Raw genomic sequence first — 21,752 nt, forward strand, 5'->3', positions numbered from 1 at the left:
TATGATCAGTTATGTCCCCTATCTTAGACCCCAACGGCTCCATGTATATACAAGTACATGTATGTTCCCTCCAGTTCTAGTTATGAAGACGCAAATACATGTGCGTCCACCGTTAACATGTCCTCTTTCAGATCCGCCATGAATGGGTCAGATATTCCGTTCCTAAGTATGAAAGGCCACCGACTTTATGTGGTTCACTTTCCACGTTTTACAGTTCAGGCGAGTAGGCCCTGAATCCTGTCACCTAGTCTTTTCTTGCCTTTTGCTTCTGAAAGCTCCAGCCTGAGTCTGCATCTGTATCCATGAACTCTGTCCTACTCCTTGCGCGGCTAACGGTGCCTGACTCGGCCTGTTTGCCTGCCAAAAACTGTATTTCACCTTCAAGATTATCTGCTCCGCTCCTCATCCAATACATTCCTGTCTAGTAGTTTAGGTAAACATTCTTCCAGCTACCGAGCGAAGGGCCCGGCCTTGCTGTCTTCATGCAAGTAATTCATAGACCCTGTTACCATGGAAGATTCCTGCCCCCTCGCATCTCACGTAGACACTTAGACGCTTGTACACGCACTAACAGTCAGTATAGAATAGATTCTGCCCGAGAGACCTCTTCTTTTGGATAACACAGTTCCTTAAACATAAGATATTAGATATGATTTGGGATTAGGTTGACCTGACCCCCCAGACTTCTGTCTCCACATGTAGATCTAAATGTCAAGTCCCCTTCACCCTCTAGTTGCACGTCAATCATACGTCATGCGGCTGCGCGCGCATCTCTGCCAATTATTTCTGCTGACATTGCAGGATTCTCTTATGGATCCACCCATTTTGTGACATCATGTATAATGACGTTTCTAGTTACGCCTCTATGTACGCCCTTTTTATTACGTATGTGTACTCTTATCTGTATTATCAGCTGTTACGCCTCCTGCATCTGTCTTAAATGTAATTCTTTTCATATAAATACGATTACCTGTCAATAATGTATTGCCTTCCCTTCCTGAACCCTCGAGGTGATGGAATATGATGCCTACAGTTCGAACTGTAATTCCTTTGTAGAGGAATAAAGCCCTTTCAGAACCTCTAATACCACGGATTCTGCCTCTTATTTTACTGAGTTATTCTTACTAGATTTTACCGCATCAAAAATAGTATAGGTAATTAAATATTTACCACTGGCCTCGAGGTTCGCCTTGGCCATCTCCCTGAAGCGCCGGGTCTGATTGCGTAGGGCCAGGAGGTACTTGAAGACGTCTTGAGGGGTCTTTAGGGGGGCCATCTCCCAACCTTCTTTGACTAGGCTGAGGGGCCCTCGCACAGGGTGCCCGTACAGGAGTTCGAAGGGGCTAAAGCCGAGGGACTTCTGGGGAACTTCTCGGTAGGCGAAGAGGAGGCACGGGAGTAGTACATCCCACTGGCGACGGAGGGGCTCTTCCAATCCCCCAATCATCCCCTTGAGGGTGCGGTTGAATCGCTCCACTAGTCCGTTCCCTTGGGGGTGATAGGGGGTCGTGAATCGGTAGGTGACCCCGCACTGTTGCCAGAGGGACTTCATATATTTTGAAATAAAGTTCGTGCCTCGGTCGCTGACGACTTCTCGGGGGAAGCCCACCCGGGAGAAGATCCCCATTAGGGCCCGGCCAACCACCGGAGCTGTTACAGTTCGTAGGGGCACCGCCTCGGGGTAGCGGGTGGCGTGGTCCACCAGTACCAGGATGAACCTATGTCCTTGTGCCGTGCGGGGGTCCAGGGGCCCCACAATGTCTATTCCTACCCTCTCGAACGGGGTGGTGACCACTGGGAAGGGTTGCAGAGGGGCTTTCAGCTTACGGCCGCTCTTCCCGCTGGCCTGGCACGTGGGGCAGGACCGGCAGTGGTTAAGGACGTCGTTCCGCATCTTCGGCCAGAAAAAGTGAGTCACTAGGCGACTGTAAGTTTTGTCCTGGCCCAGGTGTCCAGCCAGGGGGACATCGTGGGCCAGAGTGAGCAGGAAGTCTCTGAAGCGGAGAGGTACCACCAGTACTCGACCGGCCCCTAGCTCTGCGATTCTTTGTTCGCTGTATAGCAGGTCGTTATCCCAATAGACCCAGTGAGTTCCGGTGGAGTCCCCTGCGCTCTGGGCGCTGGCTTGCTGGCGGAGTCCCTCGAGGGAGGGGCAGGTCTTTTGCTCCTGGCGGAACTGTTCTTGGGTGGGCCCCCCTTCTTGACGCCACTGAGCCAGGCCGGGAAGGTCCTGGGGTTGCGCGTCCCCTTCGGTCGTTGGTTCTGGGGGGTTGGCCTCGTCGTTGTCCTCTACTGGGGCGACCGGGGGCGGTGGTGCTGGCCATTCCGGTTCTTCTGATCGGGGGACGGCACGGGCGGCCATGGACCGGGAGGCCCAGCATCCCCAGGTGCTCTCTTCTTTCGACGGTGGCCCACGGGGAACTTTCAAGGTCATTCCCCAGGAGGCAGTCCACGGGGGCATCATCCCGGACCGTCACCTTCAACAGGCCGGAGACCCCTCCCCATTCGAAGGGGACGCAGGCCATTTGACACAGACTTTCGGAATTGTCGGCTGAGCGGACGGGGCAGAGAATGTTCGGCAGGATCTGCTCGGGCTTCACCAGGTGACAGCGGACGGCCGTCACGCTGGCGCCTGTGTCACGTAAGGCCTCGGCCCGACGCCCATTAATGGTCACCCACTGGCCGTATTTCCGGGTGTTGGCGGGTAGGGGAGCCCGCGGGACCATGTCTTTACCCCCTAGGCACGCTAGAACCATGGCGGCCGGTTCCCACTCTTGCTGGGCCGGCTCATACTCTTCCTCTGATAGTCGTTCTTCCCCCAGGGCGGCGGCAGCTACCTGGCGGGGCTTTGGTGTTTGGTTCTGCGGGCAGCTCGGGTCATTGGCGTAGTGGCCGACTCGCTGGCATCGGTGGCACGTGACGTTGGCTCGGAACCCCGGGCGCATCGGGGGGTTACCCAGGCCGGCCGGGGGCGGGGTGCTGGCCATGGGGGTTGCCGGGATGGTGTCTCTCCCTCGCCCCTGGCCTCCTCCTCCTCCCCGGGGACGGTGCTGGCCTTGGTTGTTCCGGTTCTGTTCGTGCGGCCCTCTCCGGCCCACTCGGGTGCTTTCCCATCGGTCAGCTTCAGCGGCGAGTTGCCGGGGGTCAGTCAATTTACTGTCGAGGAGGTGCTGCCTGAGCTCGACGAAACAGTTGTTCGACAGGTGCTCCCATACCATAAGGTTAAAGAGTTGCTCGTAGGTCGTTACATGGCTCCCCTTGATCCAACCCTCGAAGGCTCGGCTGAAATAGTTGACGTACTCCACCCAAGTTGTACCCGGGATCCTGGTGCAGTCTCTGAACCTCTGGCGGTACATCTCGGGTGTGAGGCCATAGCGGGTGAGGAGGGCAGCCTTCATGTGGTCGTAGGACGACATTTGGTGATCTGGGAGCTGCAATAGGGCATCGCGGCCTTCGTTGATGAACCTCCCCCATAGTCCGGCTCCCCAATCACTCCGGTCGATCCGGTGGGAGGTCATGGCGATCTCGTAGGCTTTGAACCACTGTTGTATGTCGTCCTCTCGGACATACTCTCGGACAACATCCTTGGGGATGTGGACTTTTTTCTCGGTCGCTCCCGGGGTGTGCGGTCGCTCAGGCACCCCCGGTTCTTTATTCTGTTTCCGAAGTTCTATTTCCGCCAGTTTGCGCTCGTGTTCGAGTGTTATTCTTTTTTCCTCGAGCTCTCTCTGTCTCTGTTTTTCTTCTCGTTCTTCTCAGAGCCGCAGATGTTCTAGATTTAGTTTCTGCTCGGCTAACTTTAGTTCACCGTCCATCTTGAGTCGTGCCATTTCCAACTCGTGTAATCTGGTTCTTTCTCTTTCTTGGATCTCCTCCTGCGAGAGGCCTGTTCCCCGCTCCTCGGGAGCCGTGGCGTTCCCCTCTGGTGCGACACTGTTTTGGTCGGGGGATCCGGCGACCCCAGTTTCTGCCCACGACTCAAGGGCGCGCTTCAAATCGTCTTTGGTACTCAGGCCGGTGGTAGCAATGCCTAGTTCCATGCAGAATTGTTTAAGTTCGCGGTGGCTATATTCTTCCAACTTATCCATTTAGAACTTTTCAGTGGAACCGCTATCTTTGGCTGACATCGTGGTTTTGTCGTGGGGTGAGCTACTCTCTGTACGATTACGCGTTGATTCGGATCGCGCCGCTGGCCACCAATGTTAGACGGACCGGGAGGGTCGGCCGAGGACAAGGGGAGAGGTCTCCGGGGAGAGCCGTCTCCAGCGATCGTACAGATAAATAACTTCCCCCCCACAGACAGACACCACACAAGGAGAAGATTTAGCGGTCTTTATAGGCAATTTCTTAAGGTACGATGAAATGGTACAAGGAGGTCTGGACTCAGGGGTCCCCTCGATTCAAGTCTCTCAAGATGGGGAAAGGGGGTAGCGGGACAGTCTGGTTACCAGTCTGGTAGTTGAGTTGGTATGGTGGATAGCTCACAATCCTCGAGCTTGGTGTTCTAGCTGGGACGGGCCGCGGCAGCGCCAGCAGGTCCCGGTGAAGATGGTCGATACACGGTCCGCGGCAGCGCCAGCAGGTCCCGGGAAGATGGTCGATACACGGTCCGCGGCAGCGCCAGCAGGTCCCGGTGAAGATAGTCGTTACAACGGGCCGCGGCAGCGCCAGCAGGTCCCGACGAGGATGGATGTTGCAGAAGGCCGCGGCAGCGCCAGCAGGCAGGACGATAGTTCACAAGATAGGGCTACGGCAGCGCCAGTAGTCCGTCAAGGCTGAGTTCTCTCGGTGTCTCTCGACTCCAGGATACAACTGTCGTCCTGCTCCGGAGCTGCCCTAGTTATAGGTCTGGCGCCCTTTGATGTCCGGACCCTCGCACTTGGAGGTCGGAGGGTCCGGGATGAAGGTGTCCAGACACCCAGCAGGGGGTGGAGCCAGCGCCTGGGGGAGCTGAAGGCGATCGGCACCTGGCGGGGGAGAGCCCTTGGCGCTTCGTTCTCCCATTGACCTGCCAAGTGGTCCGCTCACCTCCTGGGTGGATGGTGGTGCCGGGATGTCGGGGCCGGCCAGGCCCAGGGCTAGGGTCGGGTGGAGGCCACGCGGCCTCGTGGCGCAGGGCCCAAGATGGCGGCTTGATCCGGCCGGGGGAGCCGGTGGTGGCTTGGTCCCGTGATACATGGAGGCCCGGGGGCAGGAGTTCCGTCGGGAGACGGGGTGCGGGTGATTCTTGTGGGTCACGCCTGGCGGGCCGGGGCTTGGGCCCTGTCATGCGGGGAGGGAGCAAGCCCTTCGTGTGGCCTGTCCAACAACACCCATACCTCAAAAAATGTCAAATACAATGTTGGACAGGCCTCACAGACGGCCCGCGCCCTCCCCGCTCGACAAGGCCCGGACTCCGGACCACCGGGCATAACCCCGCAACGAGCACCTGCACCCCGTCCCCCGACGGACCCTCTGCCCTCGGACCCCCACTCATCACGGGGTCCGGCCCCACCGGCTTTCCCGGCCGGGTCCAGCCGCCATCTTGGACCCTGTACCACGCGGCCGCCTGGCCTCCCCTCGACCCTAACCCCGGGCCTGGCCGGCCCCGACATTCCGGCACCACTATCCACCCAGGAGGTGAGCGGACCACTTGGCAGGTCAATGGGAGACCGAAGTGTCAAGGGCTCTCCCCCGCCAGGTGCCGATCGCTCCCCGCTTCCCCGGGCACTGGCTCCACCCCCCGCTGGGTGTCTGGACACCTTCATCCCGGACCCTCCGACCTCCAAGTGCGAGGGTCCGGACATCAAAGGGCACCAGCCCTATAACTGAGGCAGCTCCGGAGCAGGAAGGCAGTTGTATCCTGGAGTCGAGAGACACCGAGCGAACTCAACCCTGACGGACTACTGGCGCTGCCGTAGCCCGTTCTTGTGAACCATCGTCCTGCCTGCTGGCGCTGCCGCGGCCTTCTGCAACAGTCATCTTCCTGGGACCTGCTGGCGCTGCCGCGGCCCTCTGCAACCTTCATCTTCCTGGGACCTGCTGGCGCTGCCGCGGCCCGTTGTAACGACCATCCTCACCGGGACCTGCTGGCGCTGCCGCGGACCGTTCATCTTCCTGGGACCTGCTGGCGCTGCCGCGGCCCGTTGTAACGACCATCCTCACCGGGACCTGCTGGCGCTGCCGCGGACCGTTCATCTTCCCGGGACCTGCTGGCGCTGCCGCGGCCCGTTGTATCGACCATCCACACCGGGACCTGCTGGCGCTGCCGCGGCCCATACCACCTAACCACCAAAGCTCGAGGATTGTGAGCTCATCACCATTACCTGATTGGTAAATAGACTGTCCCGCTACCCCCTTCCCTACCTTGCGAGACTCTAATCGAGGGGACCCCTGAGTCCAGACCTCCTTGTACCATTTGACCGTACCTTACCTAAGCACCTATAAAGATCATTGAACCTTCTCCGTGTGTGATACTTGTCTGTGGGGGGGAAGTTACTTGTCTGTACGATCGCTGGAGACGGCTCTCCCCGGAGACCTCTCCTCCTGACCCCGGCCGACCCTCCCGGTCCGTCTACCTTTTCTAACATTGGTGGCCAGCGGCGCGATCCGAATCAACGCGTAATCGTACAGAGAGTAGCTCACCCCACGACAAAGCACGATGTCGACCAAAGATAGCAGCTCCACCGAGAAGTTCCAAATGGAGAAACTAGACGAATACAACCACCGCGAACTGAGACAATTTTGTATAGAACTTGGCATTGCTACCACCGGCCTGAGTACCAAGGATGATCTAAAGCGCGCCCTTGAGTCGTGGACAGAAACGGGGGTCACAAGACCCTCCGACCCAAGCAGCATCACACCAGACCAAAACAGCGTTACACCAGAGGGGAACGCCACGACTCCCGAGGAGCGGGGAACGGGCCTCTCACCGGAAGAGATACGAGAAAGAGACAGAGTCAGACTGCACGAATTGGAGATGGCACGACTCAAGATGGATGGAGAGCTCAAGCTAGCTGAACAAAAAATCAACCTCGAGCATATGCGGATTCGAGAGGAACGGGAAGAGAAACAGAGGCAGAGAGAGCTGGAAGAGAAAAAGATAACGCTCGAGCACGAGCGCCAATTGGCAGAGATAGAACTGCGCAAACAGCAGAAGGACTTGGGGGTGCCTGAAAGACCACACACCCCGGGACCAACTGAGAAGAAAGTGCACATCCCCAAGGATGTGGTCCGCGAGTATGTCCGAGAAGACGACATACAACAGTGGTTTAAGGCCTATGAGATCGCAATGACCTCCCACCGGATCGACCGGAGTGATTGGGGAGCCGGACTTTGGGGGAGATTTATCAACGAGGGTCGCGATGCCCTGCTGCAGATCCCCGATCACCAAATGTCGTCCTACGACCACATGAAGGCTGCCCTCCTCACCCGCTACGGCCTCACCCCCGAGATGTACCGCCAGAGGTTCAGGGATTGCACCCGGATCCCAGGTACAACTTGGGTGGAATACGTGAACTATTTCAGCCGGGCCTTCGAGGGGTGGATCAAGGGAAGTCAGGTCACCACATACGAACAACTCTTCAACCTTATAGTATGGGAACACCTGTCGAACAACTGTTTCGTCGAGCTCAGGCAGCACCTGCTCGACAGTAAGCTGACTGACCCCCGGCAGCTCGCCGCCGAAGCTGACCGGTGGGAAAGCACCCGAGTGGGCCGGAAAGGGCCACACGACCAGAACAGAGGCAACCAAGGCCAACACCGACCTCGAGGAGGAGGAGGAGGCCAGGGGCGTGGGAGAGACGCCTTACCAGCAACTACCGTGGCCAGCACCCCGCCGCCGGCCGGCCGGGGCAACCCCCCGTCGCGGCCGGGGTACCGAGCCAACGTCACGTGCCACCGGTGCCAGCGACTAGGCCACTACGCCAACGATCCGAGCTGCCCGTTGAACCAAACGCCCAAGCCCCGCCAGGTAGCTGCCGCTGCACTGGGGGGGGAGCAGTTGTCGGAGGGACCCGAGGAGTGTGAGCCGGATCAGCAAGGGTGGGAACCGGCCGCCATGGTCCTGGCATGCTTAGGGGGAAGAGACATGGTTCCGCGGGCTCCCCTACCCGCCAACACCAGAAAGTACGGTCAGTGGGTGACCATTAATGGACAGAGAGCTGAGGCCTTGCGCGACACCGGCGCCAGCGTGACGGCCGTCCGCTGTCACCTGGTGAAGCCCGAGCAGATCCTGCCGAACATTCTCTGCCCCGTCCGCTCGGCAGATAACTCCGAAAGCATGTGCAAGATGGCCTGCGTCCCGTTTGAATGGGGAGGGGTCTCCGGCCTACTGAAAGTGACGGTCCGGGACGATGCCCCCGTGGACTGCCTCCTGGGGAATGACCTCGAGAGTTCCCCGTGGGCCACCGTCGAGAGGAGAGAGCACCTGGGGATGCTGGGCCTCCCGGACTGGGCCTGCATAACCACCCGATCCATGGCCGGCCGGGCCGCCCCCCGATCCGAAGAAACTGAATGGCCGGCACCTCCGCCCCCGGTGGCCCCCGTAGAAGACAACGGCGAGTCCGACCTCCCAGACCAGGCCCTCGAAGAAAATGCGCAACCCCAGGACCTTCCGGGTCTGGCTCAGTGGCGGCAAGAAGGGGGGCCCACCCAAGAACAGTTCCGCCAAGAGCAAAAGACCTGTCCCTCCCTCGAGGGACTCCGCCAACAAGCCAGCACCCAAGCCGCCGGGGACACCACCGGAACCCACTGGGTCTACTGGGATAACGACCTGCTCTACAGCGAGCAAAGAATCGCCGAGCTGGGGGCCAGTCGAGTTCTGGTGGTACCGCTCCGCTTCCGAGACTTTCTGCTCAACCTAGCCCATGATGTCCCCCTGGCTGGGCACCTGGGCCAAGATAAAACGTACAGTCGACTGGTGACCCACTTTTTCTGGCCAAAAATGAGGAATGACGTTCTGAACCACTGCCGATCGTGCCCCACATGCCAAGCAAGCGGGAAGAGTGGCCGGAAGTTGAAGGCTCCTCTACAACCCTTCCCGGTGGTCACCACCCCGTTCGAGAGGGTGGGGATAGACATTGTGGGACCGCTGGATCCTCGCACGGCTCAAGGACACAGGTTCATCTTGGTACTAGTGGACCACGCCACCCGCTATCCCGAGGCGGTGCCCCTACGGACCGTGACCGCTCCAGTGGTTGGCCGGGCTCTGATGGGGATCTTCTCCCGGGTAGGCTTCCCCCGAGAAGTCGTCAGCGACCGAGGTACGAACTTCATATCGAAGTACATGAAATCCCTCTGGCAACAATGCGGGGTCACATACAGATTCACGACCCCCTATCACCCCCAAGGAAACGGACTAGTGGAGCGGTTCAACCGCACTCTTAAAGGGATGATTGGGGGATTAGAAGAGCCTCTCCGTCGCCAGTGGGATGTACTGATCCCGTGCCTCCTCTTTGCCTACCGAGAAGTACCCCAGAAGTCCCTCGGCTTTAGCCCCTTTGAACTCCTATACGGACACCCTGTGCGAGGGCCCCTCAGCCTAGTGAAGGAAGGCTGGGAGCAAACCCCCCTAACGACCCCTCCAGACGTCTTCAAATACCTCCTGGCCTTGCGAAACCAGACCCGGCGCTTCAGGGAGATGGCCAAGGCGAACCTCGAGGCCAGCCAGGAAGACATGAAGAGGTGGTATGACCACAATGCCTCCTCCGTGGAATTCGAGCCGGGGCAGCAAGTATGGGTGATGTCCCCCACCGAACCGTGTGCCCTGCAAGATAAGTGGACGGGGCCCTTCAAGGTGGTCGAGCGCAAAAGCCCCGTCACTTACCTCATCGACATGGGGACCTCCCGGAACCCCCTTCGGGTCCTCCACACCAACCGGCTCAAACCGCACTTTGTGCGCTCCGAACTAAGCCTCTTGATGGCTACGGACAGTGGCACCAAAGAAGACTCCGAGCCCCTCCCGGATCTCCTGAAGACTCAAGAGAAGGACGGCTCCGTGGACGGGGTCCGGCTCTCTGACGCCCTCACTACGGAGCAACGACAGGACTGCCGGGACCTCCTGCTGCAGTTCGCTGCCCTGTTCTCCCTCACCCCCGGGGTCACCCCCTGGTGTTTGCACGACGTAGACACCGGGGACAGTCCCCCTGTCCGGCACCGGGCCTACCGCGTACCAGATCGGGTACGGGCCTGCATACAGGAGGAGGTGGCCAAGATGCTCACGATCGGGGTCATCAAGCCCTCGGACAGTCCCTGGGCCAGTCCAGTCGTACTAGTTCCCAAAGCTGCTGCCCCCGGCACCGCACCTGAACTGAGATTCTGCGTCGACTACCGGGGCTTGAACGCTGTCACCCGGACCGACGCTCACCCCATCCCCCGAGCAGACGAACTGATCGACCGGCTGGGGGCCGCCCGCTACCTTAGTATCTTCGACCTAACGGCGGGCTACTGGCAAATCGGCCTCACACCCAGGGCTCAGGAGCGGTCAGCCTTCTCCACCCCCGATGGCCACTATCAATTTAAGGTCATGCCCTTTGGCATGAAGAACGCCCCCGCCACGTTCCAGCGCCTTGTGAACCAGGTCTTGGCGGGGCTTGAAGAATTCAGCGCTGCCTACCTGGACGATATCGCTGTGTACAGCCACCACTGGTCCGACCACCTTCGTCACCTCCAAGAGGTCCTACAAGCCCTCCAGCGGGCCGGCCTCACCATTAAGGCCGGCAAGTGCCAGATTGGCCAAGGGTCCGTGACCTACCTTGGGCACCAAGTGGGGAGCGGGCTGGTGGCCCCACTACAACTTAAGATCGCTGCCATCCAGTCCTGGCAGCCCCCCGTCACCCAGACCGAGGTCCGAGCCTTCTTGGGGCTCACCGGCTACTACCGGCGGTTCGTGAAGGACTACGGCAGCATCGTGGGGCCCCTCACGGGTCTCACATCCAAGAACCAGCCAAAGCGGATCAATTGGACTCCTGACTGTCAAGCGGCCTTCGAGGAGCTGAAGGCCGCCCTGTGCACCGCCCCGGTGCTCCAGGCCCCCGATTACAGTCGGGAGTTTGTGGTGCAGACCGACGCCTCCGACCACGGCATCGGAGCCGTCCTCTCTCAGCTGAACCCCGAAGGTCATGACCAGCCGGTGGCCTTCATCAGCCGACGTCTCCTGGCCCGAGAACAGCGTTGGAGCACCATCGAGAGGGAAGCATTTGCAGTGGTGTGGGCCCTCAAAAAGCTCCGGCCCTACCTCTTTGGTACCCACTTCCGGGTACAGACCGACCATCGACCCCTGCAATGGCTGATGCATGTTGGAAAGGCGTTCGCCGGAGGGGGGGTTCGATACACGTCTGGCCCACCCCTTTGACCCACCTCTCCCAAGTAAGCCGAACCAGGCGCGCACACCCTGAACGGCACTGCGAACAGAGGGACACCACACGTATGCTTTGTAGGACGATAGGTTCTTTATCGATGATTTCAAGGGATCTTTATGACCCAAAAGGCAAATGATACAGCAGTGGCACAACGTACCACAAGTTAGTCGTGGGGGATGGGGGTAGCGGGACAGTCTTTCAAGATAGTGTCTCTGCGAAATACCCTGCGGAAGCTCACAATCCTCGAGCTGGAGGGTGTCGTGTCTCTGGGCGATCTCTTACCGAGTCATCCTCAAGGGGAGCGCCGCGAGTCTCTCAGCAGGCACAGGTGGTCGGAGTTCAGGAGCCGCGATTCCGTCAGCAGGGCTCGGATGGTTCAGTAGCTGGGGGCCGCGAGTCACTCAGCAGGCCTGGGTGGTTCAGTGCTCGGGAGCCGCGACCTCGTCCGCAGGGCTCAGATGGTTCAAATAGCAAGAGGCCGCGAGTCACTCAGCAGGCCCAGGTGATTTCAGCGTTCAGGAGCCGCGACAGCGTCAGCAGGCTCAGATGGTTCCAGGTCTTCTCTGCTTTCGTTCCTCCGGCACCCCTTGTTATACTCCGCTGGCTCTTTGAAGTCCGGAGTCCTCGCAGAGGGGGGACTGGGGTGACGGAGGGGGGTCGGCGGGGTTTCCTGCCGCTCAGTCTTTTAGTCTTTTCAGGTGGGTCTGGGAGGGACCCCAGACGCTCGGCAGGGGAGGCGCCTGCTCCCCAGGGGCCTGGTGGCCGATCGGGTCCTCCCGGGGAAGGCGACCCGAGGTGTGACTGGGCTGGCGCCTCTGGGTCTGGCTCGAGGGTTCCCGCTCCCTCGGGTGGACATGCGTGGTAGGGTGTTTGAGTCTGTCAGGCCTCTGGCCGGCCCGCGGAGCGGGGGTGGCTGGGGCGTCCGGAGCCGGAGATGTCGTGTCTTGAGGGTGGTTGCAGGTTGGCGGGATGATGGAGAGGGCAACGCCGTGAGGCCGGTCTCACACGCGTCCCCCCCAGCTGAAAGGCGTGGAGAACTACCCATCCACTGGGGGGTTCTCCTCGCCGAAGCGGAAGAATCGGGACAGGCCGTCGGCGTTGGCATGATCCGCCCCGGGGCGATGTTCGACCGTGAAATCCATTCCTTGGAGGGAGATGGACCATCGTAGTAGTTTGGGGTTCTCCCCCCTCATCCGCATTAACCATTGCAAGGGCCGGTGGTCCGTCTGTACTCGGAAATGGGTTCCGAACAAGTAGGGCCGCAGTTTCTTGAGGGCCCAGACTACGGCAAAGGCCTCTCGCTCTATAGTACTCCAACGCTGCTCCCTCGGCAGCAGCCTTCGGCTGATGAAGGCTATGGGCCGATCAATGCCCTTGTCGTCGAACTGTGAGAGTACGGCCCCGATGCCGTGTTCGGATGCGTCGGTCTGGACCACGAACTCTTGGGAGTAGTCGGGGGCCTTGAGTACGGGAGCGGTGCACATGGCGGTTTTCAAGGCGTCGAACGCCTGCTGGCACTGGGTGGTCCACTGCACCTTCTGCGGAAGCTTTTTGGAGGTCAACTCTGTGAGGGGCCCTGCGATAGTACCATAGTTTTTAATGAACCTCCGGTAGTATCCCGTAAGGCCCAGGAAGGCTCGAACCTCTGTCTGCGTGGTGGGGGGCTCCCAGAACTTGATGGCGTCGATCTTCGGCTGGAGAGGAGCGACTTGGCCGCTGCCCACCTGATGCCCCAGGTAGACCACGGAGCCTTGCCCGAGCTGGCATTTGCTGGCTTTCACTGTTAGGCCTGCTTTGCGCAGGGCCATTAGTACTTGTCGGAGGTGCTGGAGATGCTCGTGCCATTGAGAGCTGAACACGGCGATGTCGTCAAGGTACGCTGCGCTGAACTCCTCGAGTCCGGCCAGGACCTTGTTCACCAACCGCTGGAACGTGGCGGGGGCGTTTTTCATTCCGAACGGCATGACCCTGAAGCGGTAGTGGCCATCTGGCGTGGAGAAGGCAGAGCGCTCTTTCGCTCCTTCCGTGAGAGCGATCTGCCAGTATCCGCAGGTCAGGTCGAAAGTGCTGAGGAACTGGGCGGCCCCCAGGCGGTCGATGAGCTCGTCGGCTCGGGGAATAGGGTGAGCGTCTGCGCGGGTGACCGCGTTGAGCCCCCGATAGTCTACACAGAATCTTAGTTCGGGGGCGGCCCCTGGGGAGGCCGCCTTCGGGACCAGAACCACCGGGCTGGCCCAGGGGCTGTCGGAGGGCTCGATGACTCCTAGGGTGAGCATTTTCTGTACTTCGGTCTTGATGCAGGTGCGGACTCGGTCAGGCACCCGGTAGGCTCGGTGTCTCACAGGCGGGCAGTCGCCAGTGTCCACGTCGTGGACACACCAGTCGGTCACCCTTGGAATGAGGGAGAAGAGGTCTGCGAATTGTCCGAGCAGCTGGCGGCAGTCGTCGGCCTGTCGGGGAGTGAGGGTGGCCGACAGTTTCACTCCCTCCACGGACCCGTCCAGTTCTTTCGTGCACAGGAGGTCGGGCAGGGGTTCGGTGTCTTCTTCTGCCCCCTCATCGGTGGCCAGTAGCAAACTCAATTCTGTCCGTACAAAGTGGGGCTTGAGACGGTTTACGTGGAGGACCCGGAGGGGGTTCCGTGGGGACTGTACGTCGACCAGATACGTGACCTGGCTCTTCCGTTCGACCACCTTGAAGGGACCAGTCCACTTGTCTTGTAGGGCGCAGGGTTTCACCGGAGCCATGACCCAAACCTGCTGGCCCGGCTGGAACTCGACCAGGGTTGCGTTTTGGTCATACCAGCGCTTCATTTCTTCTTGGCTGGCCTCGAGGTTAGCCTCTGCAAGTTCTCTAAACTTCCTCGTCTGGTTGCGGAGTGCCAGGATGTAGCGGAACACATCAGGGGGTGTCCCCCGGGGGCTTGTCTCCCAGCCCTCTTTGACCAGGCTCAGGGGCCCTCGGACGGGATGTCCGTACAGCAGTTCGAAGGGGCTGAACCCCAGAGACTTTTGGGGAACCTCCCGGTATGCGAACAGGAGGCAAGGGAGGAGGACGTCCCACTTCCGGCGTAGGGGCTCTTCGAGGCCCAGGATCATTCCCTTTAGAGTTCTGTTGAAGCGTTCCACCAGGCCGTTGCCCTGGGGGTGGTAGGGGGTCGTGAACTTATACGTGACTCCGCACTGCTGCCACAGGGACTTCATGTAGCGGGATATAAAGTTCGTGCCGCGATCACTCACAACCTCGCGGGGAAATCCGACACGGGAGAAGATCCCCATGAGAGCCCGGCCCACCACGGGGGCCGTCACGGTGCGGAGGGGGATGGCTTCGGGGTAGCGGGTGGCATGGTCCACCAGGACAAGGATGAATCTGTGGCCCTGGGCGGTCTTCGGGTCCAGGGGTCCCACTATGTCGATGCCGACCCGCTCGAACGGGGTACTCACAACGGGGAATGGTTGTAAGGGGGCTTTGCGCTTTCCGCCACTCTTCCCACTGCCCTGGCACGTGAGGCAGGACTTGCAGTGTGTTTCTACATTCGCCCGCATCTTGGGCCAATAGAAGTGGGTCACCAATCGCTGGTATGTCTTGTCTTGGCCTAAGTGTCCGGCCAAGGGTACATCGTGGGCCAGGCCCAGGAGGAGGCTCCGGAACCGCAGGGGTACCACCAGTACTCGTGCTGCGCCTAGCTCTGCGGACTTCTGCTCGCTGTAGAGGAGGCCATTGTCCCAATAGACCCAATGGGTTCCGGTTTGGTCACCGGCGACCTGGGCTGTGGCTTGTTGTCTAAGTCCCTCGAGGGAGGGGCAAGTGGTCTGTTCCTGGCAGAACTCTTCGCGGGAGGGCCCCCCTTCGCAGCGCCACTGGGCCAACTCGGGCAGTTCTTCGAGTTCCATCGGGGCCTCTGGGGCGGAAGGTTCCGGTCCTTCCCCTGGGTTAGTGTCTCCTTTCCCCTCGGAAGGAGGGTGGTCTGCTTCTGGTAGGGGGTCCCTGCTCTCGGGGACAGTGTTCGGTAAGAGGGCTTCCCCGCCCTTGGAGAGAGGCAATCGTGCGGTCATGGAGCGCGTGGTGGCGCAGACCCATTCTGGTAGGCCCATCATCTCCAGGTGGGCTCTTCGTTCTACCTGCCCCCACGGGGAACTCTCCAGGTCGTTGCCCAGGAGGCAGTCTACGGGCTGCGAGGTCCGGACCGCTACCTTCAGTTCTCCGGAGACCCCTCCCCACTCGAAGGGCACCAGGGCCATCTGGCAGAGGCTCTCAGAATTGTCGGAGGATATGACCGGACAGAGGGCCCCGGCCAGGATCTGGTCTTCTGAAATTAGGCTGCGGTGGACCGCGGTGACACTCGCCCCGGTGTCGCGGAGGCCCTCGACTCGGTGGCCGTTGATGGTCACCCGCTGTCGGTACTTTTCTGTGTTGGCGGGCAAGGGTGTCCCGGGGACCATTTCACGATCACCAAGGGAGACCAGGGCCATGGCCGCCGGTTCCCATTCCTCGGAGTCTTCCATTTCTTCCCCCAGAGCCACGGAGGCCATCTGCCGGGCCGTGGGGTTGGTCGTCGTGGTTCGCTGATACTGGGGACACTGGGGGTCATTGGCGTAGTGCCCGGGCTGCTGGCAGCGGAAGCAGGTGAGCCTAGCTCGTGGACCTGGTCGTCCTGGGGCTCCGGTGCTGGCGGGAGACTGGGCCAAACCCGCCGCTGGTGGGCTGCTGGGGGGGCTGGTGGAGGACCCCCCGGCAAAGTCTCTTGGTCGGCCGTGGTTCCCTCCGCCCCTCTGGCGGGGGGGACCCTGACTGTTGCGGCCGTAGTCCCCCACGGGGCCCCGGGTGGCCCGGGTGTTCACCCAACGATCAGCCTCAGCGGCCAGCTTCCGAGGGTCGGTAAGCTTACTGTCTAGGAGATGCTGGCGCAGTTCTATAAAGCAATTGGCCGCTAAATGCTCCCAGGCGATCAGATCGAACAGTTCTTCGAAGGTGGAGACCTTGCTGCCCTTGATCCAGCCGTCCAAGGCGCGGCTGTAAAAGTTCACGTATTCGACCCACGTGGTGCCCGGTATCTTTTTGCAATCCCGGAACCGTTGTCGGTACATTTCGGGGGTGAGTCCATACCGGCCCACGAGGGCTTCCTTCATGTGGCTGTAGGAGTTCATGACCGCGGAGGGCAGATCGAGCAGAGTGTCCCTTCCTTCGCTTAAGAACCGGCCCCATAGGCCAGCCCCCCAATCCCTTTGCGGGATTCGATGTGAGGTCATGGCGACTTCATAGGCCTTAAACCACTGCTGGATATCATCGTTCTTATAATACTCCTTTACCACATCCTTGGGGATGTGAACTTTGGTTTCCCCGGTGGGAGCGGGCGGTGGATTCCCGGGTGGCTGTGACTTTTCATTCCTGGCCCGCCACTCAATCTCCTTCAGGCCGCGCTCATGTTCTAGCTGGAGTTTCTTCTCGTCGTGCTCCCTTTGGAGTCTCTTCTCTTCGAGTTCCCCTTGTAGCCGCAACTGCTCGACGGCTAACTTCTTCTCTGCCAGTTTTATCTCTCCCTCGATTTTTAGTTTTGCCAGTTCCAGTTCGTGGTTGCGGCTTCTCTCCCGGTCCGCTAGTTCCTCGGGGGACAGGTTCCCCTCTGGCCCGTTGTTTCTCGCCGGGGTGCTTGGTGGTTCATGGGCAGAGTCTCTTTCCGTTTGGGTCGGGGGCGCCCCCGTCTCGACCCAGGCTTTCAGTACTTTCTGGAAGTCTTCCTTTGTGCTTAGTCCGGTGGTAGCGATGCCAAGGTCTTTGCAAAACTGTTTTAGTTCCCTATGCGTGTAGTAGTCCAATTGATCCTCTCGGAACGGTGAGCTTATTTCGGTACCTGCGGCACCCATGGAGGTTTCTCCTTCCATCTCTGTTTGGTAGTGCGTCAGTCGTTCACTGCACGCTCTCTTTCGGTGTCGGCTCGGATCCCGTCGTCTGCCACCAAATGTTGGAAAGGCGTTCGCCGGAGGGGGGGTTCGATACACGTCTGGCCCACCCCTTTGACCCACCTCTCCCAAGTAAGCCGAACCAGGCGCGCACACCCTGAACGGCACTGCGAACAGAGGGACACCACACGTATGCTTTGTAGGACGATAGGTTCTTTATCGATGATTTCAAGGGATCTTTATGACCCAAAAGGCAAATGATACAGCAGTGGCACAACGTACCACAAGTTAGTCGTGGGGGATGGGGGTAGCGGGACAGTCTTTCAAGATAGTGTCTCTGCGAAATACCCTGCGGAAGCTCACAATCCTCGAGCTGGAGGGTGTCGTGTCTCTGGGCGATCTCTTACCGAGTCGTCCTCAAGGGGAGCGCCGCGAGTCTCTCAGCAGGCACAGGTGGTCGGAGTTCAGGAGCCGCGATTCCGTCAGCAGGGCTCGGATGGTTCAGTAGCTGGGGGCCGCGAGTCACTCAGCAGGCCTGGGTGGTTCAGTGCTCGGGAGCCGCGACCTCGTCCGCAGGGCTCAGATGGTTCAAATAGCAAGAGGCCGCGAGTCACTCAGCAGGCCCAGGTGATTTCAGCGTTCAGGAGCCGCGACAGCGTCAGCAGGCTCAGATGGTTCCAGGTCTTCTCTGCTTTCGTTCCTCCGGCACCCCTTGTTATACTCCGCTGGCTCTTTGAAGTCCGGAGTCCTCGCAGAGGGGGGACTGGGGTGACGGAGGGGGGTCGGCGGGGTTTCCTGCCGCTCAGTCTTTTAGTCTTTTCAGGTGGGTCTGGGAGGGACCCCAGACGCTCGGCAGGGGAGGCGCCTGCTCCCCAGGGGCCTGGTGGCCGATCGGGTCCTCCCGGGGAAGGCGACCCGAGGTGTGACTGGGCTGGCGCCTCTGGGTCTGGCTCGAGGGTTCCCGCTCCCTCGGGTGGACATGCGTGGTAGGGTGTTTGAGTCTGTCAGGCCTCTGGCCGGCCCGCGGAGCGGGGGTGGCTGGGGCGTCCGGAGCCGGAGATGTCGTGTCTTGAGGGTGGTTGCAGGTTGGCGGGATGATGGAGAGGGCAACGCCGTGAGGCCGGTCTCACAATGCAGATGCGGGGGGAGAACCCAAAACTCTTGCGCTGGTCCATTTCCCTGCAGGGAATGGACTTCACCGTGGAGCACCGACCGGGCCAAGACCACGCCAACGCGGATGGCCTGTCCCGCTTTTTCCGCCTCGACGAAGAGAGTCCCCAAGGGGATGGGTGACTCTCCCCGCCTTCAGCTGGGGGGGACGCATGTTGGACAGGCCTCACAGACGGCCCGCGCCCTCCCCGCTCGACAAGGCCCGGACTCCGGACCACCGGGCATAACCCCGCAACGAGCACCTGCACCCCGTCCCCCGACGGACCCTCTGCCCTCGGACCCCCACTCATCACGGGGTCCGGCCCCACCGGCTTTCCCGGCCGGGTCCAGCCGCCATCTTGGACCCTGTACCACGCGGCCGCCTGGCCTCCCCTCGACCCTAACCCCGGGCCTGGCCGGCCCCGACATTCCGGCACCACTATCCACCCAGGAGGTGAGCGGACCACTTGGCAGGTCAATGGGAGACCGAAGTGTCAAGGGCTCTCCCCCGCCAGGTGCCGATCGCTCCCCGCTTCCCCGGGCACTGGCTCCACCCCCCGCTGGGTGTCTGGACACCTTCATCCCGGACCCTCCGACCTCCAAGTGCGAGGGTCCGGACATCAAAGGGCACCAGCCCTATAACTGAGGCAGCTCCGGAGCAGGAAGGCAGTTGTATCCTGGAGTCGAGAGACACCGAGCGAACTCAACCCTGACGGACTACTGGCGCTGCCGTAGCCCGTTCTTGTGAACCATCGTCCTGCCTGCTGGCGCTGCCGCGGCCTTCTGCAACAGTCATCTTCCTGGGACCTGCTGGCGCTGCCGCGGCCCTCTGCAACCTTCATCTTCCTGGGACCTGCTGGCGCTGCCGCGGCCCGTTGTAACGACCATCCTCACCGGGACCTGCTGGCGCTGCCGCGGACCGTTCATCTTCCTGGGACCTGCTGGCGCTGCCGCGGCCCGTTGTAACGACCATCCTCACCGGGACCTGCTGGCGCTGCCGCGGACCGTTCATCTTCCCGGGACCTGCTGGCGCTGCCGCGGCCCGTTGTATCGACCATCCACACCGGGACCTGCTGGCGCTGCCGCGGCCCATACCACCTAACCACCAAAGCTCGAGGATTGTGAGCTCATCACCATTACCTGATTGGTAAATAGACTGTCCCGCTACCCCCTTCCCTACCTTGCGAGACTCTAATCGAGGGGACCCCTGAGTCCAGACCTCCTTGTACCATTTGACCGTACCTTACCTAAGCACCTATAAAGATCATTGAACCTTCTCCGTGTGTGATACTTGTCTGTGGGGGGGAAGTTACTTGTCTGTACGATCGCTGGAGACGGCTCTCCCCGGAGACCTCTCCTCCTGACCCCGGCCGACCCTCCCGGTCCGTCTACCTTTTCTAACATACAACAAAACAAAAAAGTGTTGGCCAAGCCAAAGGGTTTGGGTTCGCTGTGCTAACACGTGCAGCACTAGCACATTGAGCGAGAAGCACAGTAGAGAGCCAGCAGGAGAGAAGATAGGGCTATCATTGAAGACTAGTCCCTCATGCAGCTCATCGCAAGAGTGGCAGAGGGATGACACCCGCAAGCAACCAATAACATTAGGTGAGAGATGAACACTCCCCTGGGCTCAGCCAAGACACGAGTGACAAAGTCTCAAGCCAATGACTGACCAAAGAAAGCCAACATTGAAAGGGGCGGACCCCAAAGCCCCCTCTATGAATAGTGTTAGCAGTAGGCCAGTCAGACAGCTCAGCTGTCAAAACACAGGTATACAAATGATTAAATAAAATATATAATCAATGGCCAGTAATGTCTTGAATGAAATAAAACGAATAAAAGTACCTACTGAAGTATGTGAGCAAAGGTGCAAAACTGAGTTCACTAACAAATAGGGTGACAATGTGCAGCGTGGATCAGGACCGGGAGGGGCAGGCACTTGAGTAAGAGTGCAATGGATCAGGACACGGAGGGCGGACACGTGAGTAGGGGTCCAATGGATGAGAACGGGGAGGGGTGGAAACTTGAGGAGGGGTGCAATGGATCAGGACAGGGAGGGGCGGATACTTGAGTAGGGGTCCAATGGATGAGAACGGGGAGGGGCGGATACTTGAGGAGGGGTGCAATGGATCAGGACAGGGAGGGGCGGATACTTGAGTAGGGGTCCAATGGATGAGAACGGGGAGGGGTGGAAACTTGAGTAGGGGTGCAATGGATCTGGACAGGGAGGGGCGGATACTTGAGTAGCGGTGCAATGGATCAGGACAGGGAGGGGCGGACACTTGAGCAGGGGTGCAGCAGGTGACAGGGAAGGGTGGATACTTGAGTAGGGGTGCAATGGATTAGGATGGGGAGGGGCGGACACTTGAGTAGGGGTGAAATGGATGAGAACGGAGAGGGGCGGACACTTGAGTAGGGGTTCAATCGATCAGGACAGGGAGGGGTGGACACTTGAGTAGGGGTGCAATGGATCTGGACAGGGAGGGGCGGACACTTGAGTAGGGGTGCAATGGATCAGGACGGGGAGGGGCGGATACTTGAGTATGGGTGCAGTGGATCAGGACGGGGAGGGGCGGATACTTGAGTAGGGGTGCAATGGATCAGGACAGCGAGGGGCGGATACTTGAGTAGGGGTGCAATGGATCAGGACAGGGAGGGGCAGGCACTTGAGTAGAGGTGCAATGGATCAGGACAGGGAGGGGCTGTGAGACCGGCCTCACGGCGTTGCCCTCTCCATCATCCCGCCAACCTGCAACCACCCTCAAGACACGACATCTCCGGCTCCGGACGCCCCAGCCACCCCCGCTCCGCGGGCCGGCCAGAGGCCTGACAGACTCAAACACCCTACCACGCATGTCCACCCGAGGGAGCGGGAACCCTCGAGCCAGACCCAGAGGCGCCAGCCCAGTCACACCTCGGGTCGCCTTCCCCGGGAGGACCCGATCGGCCACCAGGCCCCTGGGGAGCAGGCGCCTCCCCTGCCGAGCGTCTGGGGTCCCTCCCAGACCCACCTGAAAAGACTAAAAGACTGAGCGGCAGGAAACCCCGCCGACCCCCCTCCGTCACCCCAGTCCCCCCTCTGCGAGGACTCCGGACTTCAAAGAGCCAGCGGAGTATAACAAGGGGTGCCGGAGGAACGAAAGCGGAGAAGACCTGGAACCATCGGAGCCTGCTGACGCTGTCGCGGCTCCTGAACGCTGAAATCACCTGGGCCTGCTGAGTGACTCGCGGCCTCTTGCTATTTGAACCATCTGAGCCCTGCGGACGAGGTCGCGGCTCCCGAGCACTGAACCACCCAGGCCTGCTGAGTGACTCGCGGCCCCCAGCTACTGAACCATCCGAGCCCTGCTGACGGAATCGCGGC

The sequence above is a fragment of the Triturus cristatus genome, chromosome 5_2, assembly GCF_964204655.1.
Source record: "Triturus cristatus chromosome 5_2, aTriCri1.1, whole genome shotgun sequence".
Taxonomy (NCBI): domain Eukaryota; kingdom Metazoa; phylum Chordata; class Amphibia; order Caudata; family Salamandridae; genus Triturus; species Triturus cristatus.